At 44.0% G+C, this 12783-nt stretch overlaps 2 long non-coding RNA genes across 8 annotated transcripts; both read left to right on the top strand.

The window, feature by feature from the left end:
• Positions 1-256: 256 nt before the first annotated feature.
• On the top strand, positions 257-4473 carry LOC144371063 (uncharacterized). The gene is made up of 2 exons (XR_013431221.1): positions 257-624; positions 1086-4473. It is a non-coding gene; the product is annotated as an uncharacterized LOC144371063 (long non-coding RNA).
• A 213-nt stretch (positions 4474-4686) lies between these two features.
• LOC144370849 (uncharacterized) lies at positions 4687-10790 on the top strand. 7 transcript variants are annotated; one of them, XR_013430867.1, is made up of 4 exons: positions 4687-5210; positions 5815-6282; positions 6434-7579; positions 8259-10790. It is a non-coding gene; the product is annotated as an uncharacterized LOC144370849 (long non-coding RNA). The 7 variants fall into 7 exon arrangements; XR_013430866.1 differs by having other exon boundaries at positions 4687-6080; positions 6224-6282; positions 6506-7579; XR_013430865.1 differs by having other exon boundaries at positions 4687-6080; positions 6224-6282.
• The last annotated feature ends 1993 nt before the right edge of the window (positions 10791-12783 follow it).

Genomic DNA, 12783 nt, shown 5'->3' with positions numbered 1-12783 from the left:
GGTGGGGCCCGTGTTGGATACAGGTAAAGGTGGCAGGTAATCCATGAAAATCTGTGGTGAGGTTGGTGGAGCATCTATCAAAAAGAAGCTTAACATAAAATCAGCGATTCTTGCTTTCATAATTGCCAAATATGGCCAGCATTACATATTTGCTTCTAGGCTTAGTTCGGATCAGTTGGGCAAATCGGATTCAGTGTGCAGAAGTCCCTTCTATTGGTGAATTATAATGGTCTTTTCCTGTGACAAATCTGTTCCTTCAGATGTCACTTGTGCAAAAGCAGTCGGACACACACGCTGAGCAAAAAAAAAAAAAAAAAAAAAAAAAAAATAGAAATAGGTATTACAAAATAGAGGTCCTGAAAGAAAAAAAAAAACAACTTCAAGAAAGCCATTGTTCGAGTTTTTGAAACTCAGTTTAACTGAAGATTTAATCACCTTTGAGTCTAGCAGAGCTGTGGAAACTAATGTATGAACTATGAGAAATAATTTCTTCTCAAGTGTAATTTTGTCTGTTTTTTTCTTTCTCTTTCTTTTTCTTTTTAGCAATAAGCCATATAAACCTTTTCTGCCAACTTCTTATTCTCCCCAAGAGGGCTACTTAAAGGAGGGTGAAGACATGCTAAGGTAAGGTTTTATTGTCGTGGCTCAATTTGCTAAAAGCTTTCGTAGTAATGCAAATGCATCCTCACTGTGCCGACTTGGATGTTTGCTGAAATTGGTGTTATTAATATTTGCTTTTGGGAAATCCCTCGGGTCAAGTCCATGCATTAAGCCCCTCTGCTTTAACTCCTACCTCTGTCTAGTCAGTTGGACTCTAGTAACTAACACAGACCTCGAGACGGAAGGGCCTTGGCCACCAGCCTTCCTCTGGGCAGTTTTCCGGCCAGCTCTGGGGGGGTTGGCCCACGGGGGGAGGCCCTTCACCCCCTTTCCACACTTTCTTTTGTGTTATCATCTAATCAGTGTTCTATGTTCAAAAATGCAAATCTATTTTATTACAAAACAAATCAGTCCTTTGCAGCCAAATATAAATATCGGTCGTTTAAAAAGCGTTTTTTGTTTGTTTGTTTGTTTGTTTTTCACAGGAGGAATGGATAGACCTGTGAAAGTGTGTGGTAATCATGTGAAAATCCTTTTCAGATTCTTGCAGGTTTTTCTCGTCTTTTGTTTCATTGTTTTGTTTGATGGCACTTTTTGTTTTGTTGGCACCAGAGATTGAACCCAAGTGCATTTGAACACTGAGTCACATCCCAGCCCTTTTGATTTTTTTATTTTGAAACAGGGTCTCACCAGGTTGCATACAGCCTCACTAAGTTCGGAGGCTGGCTTCAAATCTGCAATCCTCCTGCCTCAGTCTCCCAAGCCGCTGGGATTACCGGCATGCACCACGGTGCCTGTCTGGGGCATTCTTTTTTGATGCGAGTTCTCACGATGTTGCCCAGCTGGCCTTGAACTCCTGGGCTCAAGGGATCCTCCCACCTTAACTTCCCCAGTAACTGGGACCATGGGTGGGTGCCATTTCCCCTGCTTTTTTTTTTTTTTTTTAACTCACACTGACATGATTTTGGGAACGTGTTTCTTTCACTTAACAGTATGTCATGGAGGATTATTCACCTCCATTATTTTTAACCACTGTGTAGTATTCCAGAGCATGTACATCACTTTGAAGGCTGCTGGGTTTCATTGACTTTGACATTCAGCCCTGGAGTTCTTCTAAGCGACTGGGTAGGTAAGTCAAAGCGCCCCTTCAAGACCCTCGCCTTGGATCTTTCTCTGTAGTTTTGGTAAAAGCAGTTTTCCTTGAAATGTATTTGAATTGATTTTTCTATATATGAGCCTTGACAGGGCCTCCCTCTTGCCTGCATTAAAGATGAGATTTGTGTCAGATTAAATTAATAATTCAGAATTGAAAAATGCTTTCCTCAACTGCAGAAGCTCACGGAAATATAGAATTCAGGAGTGCCTGTTAATGGAGGTTAGTTTCTCTCAGGTAACGTTTCCTGAAAACGAGACCTCGTCGGCCTGCACCATTAGGTGACCCTCTGGAGGAGAGGTTCTCTTAGCCCTGGTCTGGAAGAAACCCAGAGGCGGAGGTGGATGGTGATGGCTGACATCCACGGGGGGCTACTCTGCATCAGGTACCCCCTATTCTAAGGGTTTCTTCCCTGAATCCTCCTCACACCACCAAGAGGTAGGTTCGGTCATCGAGGCCCATTTCAGAAGGGAGGAAACTGAGCCATGACGATGTGACTCATTCAAGGTCACCGGCCTGACAGGTGTGAGGCCCTGGCACCCCTCCCCAGCACTAGGGAAACAAAGAAAGAGTCCAGACGGGGAGCAAAGTGTGGCCGGGGTCACAGAAAGCTGGTGGCTTAAAGAGTGGCCCCTGGAGTCCACAGCCAGTGTTTGTCAAAGAGGTGGACAAGGGGACAGCCCTTGGGGGAGACGGAGGTGCTCTGTGGGGCTCAGGGTTCCCAGTGGACAGGGAGCCACAGACTCAGGCAAAAGCGTTGGATAGGAAAGTCGGCCGGGAGGGCGCACGTGGGCGAGAACCAAACAGAAATTGTCAAGGGGGGAAGCCGAGGGACGGAGGCACGTTGGCAGCTGCTGGTCTTGGTTTGACAAAGTCGCTTCAGAGGCCCTTCATGGCGCAGCAGGAGGTCTCTAGTGGAAGCCAGCTAATTGCTTCCTGCCGAGTGCTCCTCTCCCTGACAGGACAGTTCCTTGTGGGCAGAAGCATTGGTGTCTGGATACTGGGGAGCGGCTGTAAAAATGCCTGATTTAGGGTACAGAGTGCACCTCATTCCCCCTTTCTTCTGTTAAATCACAGCAGAGGGGACCTCGTTCGATGGCTAATGGATTACCCAGCATCTGTGCACTATTTCGCATGCCTTTGCCAAGGGGAAATTGCTGCTCGCAGGAGCGGAGGAGTGTTTAGGAGGAAAGGGAACAGATCCTGTTGATTCATTTTTGCCTGTTTATAATGCAGGCCTGGGTTGGAGGTGTAGCTCAGTGGCAGAGAACTTGCCTGGCAGGCATGACACCCTGCGTCCAATTCCCAGAACTGCAAAGAAGAGATCGCAATGAAGGCCTTCAGAAAGGACTACTCCTCTTTAAAAGATGAACACTTTTTTAAAAAAAAAAAAAACAGTTTTTTAATTGTCAATGGATCTTTTATTTATTTAATTTATTCATTTTTTTATGTAGTGCTAAGGATTGAACCCAGGGCCTCACACACGTCAGGCAAGTGCTCTACCCCTGTGCCACCACTCCAGCCCAAAGATGAACACTTCCAAGAAGGTTTTCTAATATTCTTAAAGTATGAATCTATTTTGTCTGTCTGTCTGTCTCTCAGACACTTCCTTGTCAAGTCTCAGTGACTCTATTTGTACTTTTTATCACAGTAGTCAAGAAGAAATGGATGGGAAGGGCAGAAAATTCTAGAATGATATTCTAAAATGAGAAGAGATCATTGAGTGACAATCTGTTAGATGAGTAGACCGTGTGTCTTGTACTACATGATCTGATATTCGATTTTTTGGCCTTTGGGGGCACGATCAGAAGGAAAATCGGTCTGCATAATACTTGAGAAAATATTTTCATGCTCCCAACAGCATTGGAGAATGGTGGGGGAAGGTGTCTGGTAACTGAGCAGGTGACCGTGAGCTATCCCCGCAGTCTCAGTTAGGTAAGGATTCTGGCAAGGTTCGACTCAGAGTTTCCTGTCGGTTCTTGTACAAGTGCTGTCTTCTGCCTTTTGTTAAGCAGACCCTGAAGGCCATCGGTGCTTTCCAGCTGTCCCGCTGTGCCGACGCCTGACACCAGTGTTTTTCCGAGGGTGCCGGGGGCAGGGAGGAAGGGGGAGTTTTCCAGCACTTTCATCAAGAGCATCAGGAAGCAGAGAATCAAGAGAGGCTTTCAGAACGCATTGTTTCTACCAACAAAGCGTAGAGGTAGCTTTCTTTCTTTTTTAGCTTGCTGAATGAAATCATGCCCAGACCAAGTCACCAAGGGTCCCGTCTTCAATACAAAAGTCCCCGATAGCGGGGACTCCGGAAGTGCCGCTAGAGCCCTGCATTAGGAATTGCAAGAACCGACGCTGATGGGTTGACCAAACTCGGGGCAGGGGTGACATTGCTTCTTATTAATTGTTTTTCTTAGTTAGAGATGGGCACAAGATCTTTTATTTTTATTTATTTTATTTTTATGTGGTGCTGAGGATGGAACCCAGTGCCTCACAGGGGCAAGGCAAGTGCTCCACCGCTGAGCCACATCCCCCAGCTCCAGAGGTGACATTTCTTTTTTCTTTTTTCTTTTTTAAAGAGAGAGAAAGAGAGAATTTTTTAATATTTATTTTTTAATTCTCGGCGGACACAACATCTTTGTTTGTGTGTGGTGCTGAGGATCGAACCCCGGGCCACACGCATGCCAGGCGAGCGCGCTACTGCTTGAGCCACATCCCCAGCCCCAGAGGTGACATTTCTAAAAGTTGTTTTCTTCTTCAGATTTTCTGTATTGCTTAAATTTTTTTACAATGAGTGTCTATCAATTTTATAACCAGAAAGAAGAAGAAAAAGAAGAAGAAGAAGAAGAAGAAGAAGAAGAAGAAGAAGAAGAAGAAGAAGAAGAAGAAGAAGAAGGAGAAGAAGGAGAAGAAGGAGGAGGAGGAGGAGGAGGAGGAGGAGGAGGAGGAGAAGCAGCAGCTATTTTGGGGGTGGGTGATGGTATCATGGACAGAGAGAGCCAGGTAAGGTTCTGGGTCTGGGGATGTCTCAGTGAACACAGTAGGTCAAAGCCCTGCCCCTGGGGTGCTGAGAGCCTAGGTACTGTGCCACAGCTGGCTCCACCGACCCTCTAGAGAAGGGTCCTGTCACTTCTTACCTGCTTCTTCAATTCCCATCCCTTGTCTGGGCAGTTTTTCTCGCCTCCGCCCTCTTCCTCACCTGCCTGCCCCATGGGGGACGCTTCCACCCTTTGGCATTCTGGTCCTCTGGGGGTCCTTGCCCTCTCTGCGCATCCTTCCGTCTCCACGTGGTGTCCCTTGTAATGCTGGGTGAGATTGTTGACTTGCTGCTGTCTCCATCCCGAGGACTGGCAGAGGCCTCCCGGGTGAGGCTGACTGTGCCTCTGGATTGTGCCAGGTTTCCTAGCCCTTGGCAGAGTCTGCAGGTACACACACAGTCGGTTAGAGGCTGCGCACTTACTCCAGGGTAAGTGCTCCCCGAGTGATACGGGGGACCCACAGAGGAGCCCAGGCACACACACAATGTGGTGCATAAAGCAGTGCTGGGCTTTCTCAAAAAAAAATTTTTTTTTTTAATATGGGAATCTGTAACCTTAAAAGGACTCGAAATTTTTATTCAGCCACATCCCCTTTACAAAAGTCTGCTTTCGTTGCAGATAGCATCTTTTCTCTAAGAGTATTTGAAAGCAGAATTATACTCCGTCTCATTTGGAGGGTATTTGGGTTGGACCTTGGGAGACTAGTATTAGAAGAAACGAGGTCAGCCACAGACAGCATGGGAGGGTAGGCGAGGACAGCTCCTTTTACGGTACTGAATGATGGAATTTCCCTTCAATAATTGAAAGACATCCAGACATGCCCTGGATTAATTTGATCATATAGTAATTTAAACTGATTTTGAACCCAGAGACAGTAAAAACTCAGCGTGCGTAGGAGCCTTGTTTCCTCAGCATTTTATACAATACCCTGTGTCAGCTGGGGGTCACCGCATTAATCTTTGACTAGATGAGCTTTCCCAAAACTCACAGCGAGCCTCACGCCAGACTAGAAGCATCTCGTGCTTCTTTTAGAACAGTGATTGACTCCAGCTGCCTTGGACTCGTGTGCTCGCCTCCTTACCATCTCCAGAGGCCAGCCAACTGGCATCCATTGGAGGGCAGGCTTTGGTAGTGAAGAGGAGTACCGGACACTGCGTTTCTTCTCCCCTCCCTCTGGAGCGGCATGTTGAAGCTACTCCTCAGATGCTGTCCAGCCCCGCCTGGCAAGCCAGTCCTGGGAGCAAGCCACCAACAGGACTCTAGAGGGAGCCCACCGGGAGCGCCCGGGCCACTGTGAGGTCTGCTGCTGCCCCGGGCGGGGGGCCTCCAGGACCGAGGGGTGCTGCTTGCTCTGTTTTCCCTGGGATGTAGAGAAGATCCGCAGTGATAAGTTAGTTGCTGACTCATTCCTTTATGCTGCCTCACAGTCATTAATTTTCAGATCCTGTCATCCAGTGTGAAGGATCTTTGTGATGATTTTGAATCACGAGCTGTCACTCGGTAAATATGAACCGCATCTTGTTTTTCTCATTTTCCTCTTGAGTTTATTTTCTGAAATCATCCATATTTTCCTGGATTACCAGAAAAGCCTTTTTTTTTTTTTTCCCCTGTCATCATGTCAATGTTTCAATCTCAAACGTTCAATGAGCAGGGGCTTGTCATACGTAAAGCTCGGTGCTAGACACAGTCAAGAACAAAACAAAGTCACAATTCTTACCTGCAGGACGTGCTGTCTGGTAAGATAAAACATGTACATAAGAACGAGTAGAAGACTGAACACGCTAAGAGCTTTTGCCCACGGTAAGTGGAATATCCATCTGAAGAAGAGGGATCTACCATAATTTGGGGGCCCCAGGAGATGAGTCAGGGAGGTTCTGGGGAATGATGTCATTTGAGTGGAGGTTTCAAGGTGAGGACTGGTAAGTGGATAACAAACATCTGGAAGAAAAGTTGGGACAGGGGGAGTCGATGGTCCAGGGATCACAAGAAATGGCATTTGGCAAGAGAACTAGATTTTTGAAGCTCAGTAATTTGCAGAGCCTATTAGATAAATCGAAACCCATGGGTCTTGCCAGGATGGCGGCTGCTATCGTAAGACATTTAGGATGCTGACCAGTGACTCTGGCATTTTTGGAAGTAATACTTTTTCTTTTTTGGTACCAAGGATTGAACTAAGAGCCACATCCCAGCCCTATTTTGTATTTTATCTAGAGACAGGATCTCACTGGGTTGCTTAGCTCCTCACCATTGCTGAGGCTGGCTTTGAACTCGCGATCCTCCTGCCTCAGCCTCCTGAGCTGAAAGGATGACAGGCATGCACCACCGCACCTGGCCTGGAAGTACTTCTTTTAATGAGATTCCACAGGGTCTACAGTGTAAGTTGGATTAGCGCAGGAACAAGAAAGCCAGGGGGCTGGGGCTGGGGCTCAGTGGTAGCACACTTGCCTGGCATGTGTGAGGCACTGGGTTCGCTTCTAAGCACTGCATATAAATAAATAAAAGTCATCAACAACTAAAAAAAATTAACAAAAAAAGAAAAATAAGGCAGAAGATGAGGTAGAGAGCTTTCAGGTTTGAAGCAACTATCAGGCAAGGATTGAACCCAGTGCCTCACACATGCTAGGCCAGCGCTCAACCGCTGAGCTGCAACCCAGCCCCTGACTTCAGCTTTTGATCTGAGATTCCTTACAGAATAGCCAGTGCTGCCTGACTCCAGTGCCGTCCCTCTGCCTATAGAAGGGAGGCATCTTGGTGGCAGTACGCGTAAGTGTGGGTCTCTCCTGGAAGCGAACTGGAGGTGAGCATTGTCTCGTTTTTCAGAATGTAATTGTTTCAGCTTTAAAACAATCTTATATTTTTTTCCCTGTGGCCTTTCATTTCCAATGAATTTGTCCAAGAGCTCTCAAATGGTCCGTCTCAACAAAAGTACAGTGAGGTGCTCACCCACTGTATTGTGCCAAACAAAAACACAGACCCTGCCTTCTGTATGAAATTCTGCACACCTTCAACCCTATGCGGGCACTACCAGTTTTTCAAAAGCAAATTCCCTCTTTCTCCGGTGTCTCTGAACTGATTCCATTAGACAAACAGCATGTTGTGAAATGTCTTCAACGTGTCTAAGGGGACCTGAAGGTGGCTCCCGTGCTTTGGGTTCCATGGTGAGGCCGCACACCAGGGTGGAAGCATGTGGCAGAGGATGCTGTCCCTGTGGCACCAAGGAAGCAAAAGGGAGAGAGAGAGAAAGGGGTCAAGGATCCAATGTCTCTTTGAAAGGCACACTCCTAGCCACCTAACTTCTCCCCATGAGACCCCACCTGTTAAAGGCTCCACTGCCTCCCCATGCCACCAGGGGCTGGGGACCAAACACTCAACCTAGAGGCCTTTGGGGGTCACTTTTCCAAACTCCTCCCTTTTTTTTTTTCTTTTAAATCAATTTGGCCACTCCTATGCTGCTCCATTCATTTCCTTATTCTTAGGCTTGTGAGAATGCACAGAAATGAACACACTCTTCCCGCCTAGAATTACACACTCGGGCCAATGCGCACATCCAGGCCCTCCCTTCATCTTTTCCCTCTGGTTGGATCTGCTGCTTCCGTTCTTCCTCTGACAGCATCCCCTGCCCTGGACAGCCCTCAGACCGGGAATGGCATTCTTCCCAGCTCGAGGCGCTTGAACTGGTATTCCTCTCCCCACCAAGAGGGGTGGGGGCTCCCTGGTGGACTGTTAAGGTCTGTAGACAAGTCAAAATAACACGTGGTATTTTGCCAGAGAAATGTTAGAGTTCGTAAACAAGTCTGGATGGTGCCTGGCAAAATGCCAGAGGGAGTGGTTTGAGAAGTAACAAAAGCAAGCCATTAAGTGTGGAGATTCCTTATTGGTTGACTGATGTATCTAGTTTATGCTAATTAGATAAGCTGTGCAAAATGTATAAATAGCTCTGTTGTCCTACAATAAACGGCTTCCATTCCTGCTGCATCAATGTACAGAAGTTATTCGTCACCCCCCAGTTATTCTGCTGCAGCCGGACTGCGGCAGTGGACCGCCAGTTTCTCATCTCACCTCGCTGGTCCTCTCTTCTTTCCTGAAGCTCCTGGTATGGTTCTCTTCAATCCAGGTTCATTGAGTCCCGTATGGCAGGCACTGGGCGAGATGTCGGGGAACCCTGCTTCCTTCCCCCGCCCGGTTGTTAGAGTCTGTAAACAAGTCAGGATGGCGCCTGGCAAAATGCCAGAGGGAGTGGTTTGTGAAGTAAGGCCAGTGAGCCATTAAGTGTGGAGATTCCTTATTGGTTGACTGCTGTATCTAGTTTATGCTAATTAGATAAGCTGTGTGGAATGTATAAATACCGCTCCTGTCCTACAATAAACGGCTCCCACTCCTGCTGTATCAATCTACACAAGTTGTTCGTCACCCCCCGGTTATTTTGCTGCAGCCAGACTTCGGCACCCGGTGAAGCAGCAGGCAGACCTTCTGCACCTGGGCTGGGGTCACCCATCCCAGCCGCACTGGATGCTCATGGGTAACCTGGGAGAACTTTCTCTTGAGCAGAGACCTATGGAGCTCTAGTAGCTGGATTTATTTCATGCCTACAGCTTCCAGAGCCAGCAGAGAAATGATTGTAGGATTGATACTCTAAATCCAGCCACCATGTTACGTCTGCAGAGAGAAAAGTGATGAGGGCTTGCTTCCCATCATCTTGGGGAAGCCAGGGCATCCTTGATTCAGACCATTTCATGTGTTTTGTTTGGCTATCACCACCCTCACCCACTTCAATGCTGCAATCGAGAGTGAAATTATGGGCTGGGTGCTGTGGCACATGCCTATAATCCCAGCAGCTTGGGAGGCTGAGGCAGGAGGATGATGAGTTCAAAGTCAGCCTCAGCAAAAGCAAGGCACTGAGCAACTCAATGAGACCCAGCCTCTAAATAAAATACAAAATAAGGCCGAGTGCCCCTGAGTTCAATCCCTGGTACCCACCCCCTAAAAAGTGAAAAAAAAAATTATAGTTTTTCTAAGCCAATAAATGGTTAATTTCTAAGTCTAAACCACTTTCTAAAAAATTTTTATTTTATTTATTTGTTCTAATTTGTTATCCATGACAGCAGAATGCATTTCAGTTATAGAGCACAATTTTTCAAGTCACTGGTTGTACACAAAGAAGACTCACATCATTCGTATCTTCATACATGTACTTAGGGCAATGATGTTCATTTCATTCCACATCATTCATACACCCATGCCCCCTCCCTTCTCCTCCCTCCCCTTTGCCCTATCTAAAGTTCCTCCATCCCTCCTAGGCTCCCCCTCACTCCTATTATGGATCAGCATCCACATATCAGAGGAAACATTCGGCCTTTGGTTTTTGCAGATTGGCTAACTTCACTTAGCATGATATTCTCCAACTCCATCTACTTATCTGCAAATGCCATGATTTTATTTTCTTAATACTGATTAACATTCCATTGTGTATACATATATATCACAGTTTCTAAAGAAACTGATAAATCCATTCATCTATTGAAGGGCATCTAGGTTGGTTCCACAATTTAGCTATTGTGAATCGTGCTGCTATAAACATTGATGTAGCTGCATCACTGTAGTATGGTTTTAAGTCCTTTGGGTATAAACTGAGGAGTGGGATAGCTGGTTCAAATGGTGGTTCCATTCTAAGGTTTCCAAGGAATCTCCATACTGCTTTCCAAAAACATATATTGGAAAAAGGATAGCCTCTTCAACAAATGGTGCTTGGAGAACTGGAAATCCATGTGCAGGAAAATAAAATTAAGCCCCTTTCTCTCACCATGCACAAGACTCAAAGTGGATCAAGGACCTAGGAATTAGACATATAATGTGCCTCTTTTTATGTTTCCTGAAATAAATTGGAGAGTATTGGTATTAGTTCTTTTTTACAGGTCTTGTAGAACTCGGCTGTGTGTCCATCTGGTCCTGGGCTTTTCTTGGTTGGTAGGCTTCTGATGGCATCTTCTATTTTATTGCTTGAAATTGATCTGTTTAACTTGTGTATATCATCCTGATTAAGTTCAGGCAAATCATATGACTCTAGAAATTTGTCAATGCCTTTGGATTTTCTATTTTATTGGAGCACAAATTTTCCAAATAATTTCTAATTATCTTCTGTATTTCTGTACTGTCCATCATGATATTTCCTTTTTCATCACAATGTCAGTAATTTGAGTTTTCTGTCTCCTTCTCTTTGTTAGCATGGCTAAGAGTTTATCAATTTTATTTATTTTTTCAAAGAACTAACTTTTTGTTCTGTCAATTTTTTCAATTAGTTCTTTTGTTTCAATTTCATTGCTTTCAGCTCTGATTTTGATTATTTCCTGTCTTCTTTTTTTTTTAATTGGTTGTTCAAAACATTTGCTTTTGGTGGTGATTTTTTTCTTCTTTTTCTAGGGCTTTGAGCTGTAGTGTTAAGTCATTTATTTGTTGACTTTTTCTTCTTTTAAGGAATGAACTCCATGCAATGAACTTTCCTCTTAGTACTGCCTTCATAGTGTCCCAGAAATTTTGATATGTTGTATCAGTGTTTTCATTTATCTCTAAGATTTTTTTAATCTTCTCTTTAATGTCTTCTGTAATCCATTGTTCATTCAATAGCATATTATTTAGTCTCCAGGTGTTGGAGTAGCTTCTGTTTTTTTTAATTTATTTTATCATTGATTTCTAATTTCATTCCATTATGATCTGATAGAATGCAGTGTAGTATCTCTACTTTTTTGTATTTGCTAAGAGCTGCTTTGTGGCATGATATATGGTCTATTTTAGAGAAGGATCCATGTGCTGCTGAGAATATTTCATCCATTCGTTGATAGATGAAATATTCTATGTAAGTCTGTTAAGTCTAAGTTATTGATTGTATTATTCAGCTCTATAGTTTCTTTGTTTAGCTTTTGTTTGGAAGATCTATCCAGTAGTGATAGAGGAGTGTTAAAGTCCCCCAGAATTATTGTGTTGCGGTCTATTTGACTTTTGAACTTGAGAAGAGTTTGTTTCATGAATGTAGATGCTCCATTGTTTGGGGCATATATATTTATAATTGTTATGTCTTGTTGATGTGTGGTTCCCATAAGCAGCATGTAACATCCTTCTTTATCCCTTTTGATTAACTTTGGCTTAAAGTCTACTTTATTTGATATGATGATGGAAACCCCTGTTTGTTTCCACAGTCCATGTGAGTAGTATGTTTTTTCCCAACATTTCATCTTCAGTTTGTGGATGTCTTTTCCTATGACATGAGTCTCTTGAAGGCAGCGTATTGTTGGATCTTTTTTTTTTTTTTAATCCAGTCTTCCAGTCTATGTCTTTTGATTGGTGAGTTTAAGCTGTTAACATTCAGGGTTATTATTGAGACATGATTTGTATTCCCAATCATTTTTGTTTATTTTTGATAATTTAACTTGACTTCATTTCTCCTTTGATTAGTTTTTCCTTAGTGTAATACCTCCCTTTGCTGATTTTCATTGTTGTTTTTCATTTCCTCCTCATGGGATATTTTGCTGAGGATGTTCTGTAGTGCAGGCTTTCTAATTGCAAATTCTTTTAACTTTTGTTTATAATGGAAAGTTTTTATTTCATCATCAAATCTGAAGCTTAATTTTGCTGGATATAAGATTCTTGGTTGGCATCCATTTTCTTTCAGAGCTTGGTATATATTGTTCAAGGATCTTCTAGCTTTCAGGTTCTGGGGTGAGAAATCTGCAGAGATCCTAATTGGTTTCCCCCTGTATGTAATCTAATTCCTTTCGCTTGTGGCTTTTAAAATTCTCCCTTTATTCTGTATGCTAGGCATTTTCATTATAATGTGCCTTGGTGTAGATCTGTTTTGATTTTGTACATTTAGTGTCCTATAAGCCTCTTGTATTTGATTTTCCAATTCATTCTTCATGTTTGGAAAATTTTCTGATATTACTTCATTGAATAGATTGTTCATTCCTTTGGTTTGTAACTCTATGCCTTCCTTTATCTCAATAATTCTTA

Source organism: Ictidomys tridecemlineatus, chromosome 15, assembly GCF_052094955.1.
Source record: "Ictidomys tridecemlineatus isolate mIctTri1 chromosome 15, mIctTri1.hap1, whole genome shotgun sequence".
Taxonomy (NCBI): Eukaryota; Metazoa; Chordata; class Mammalia; order Rodentia; family Sciuridae; genus Ictidomys; species Ictidomys tridecemlineatus.
This window is presented reverse-complemented; position numbering and strand designations above follow the sequence as displayed.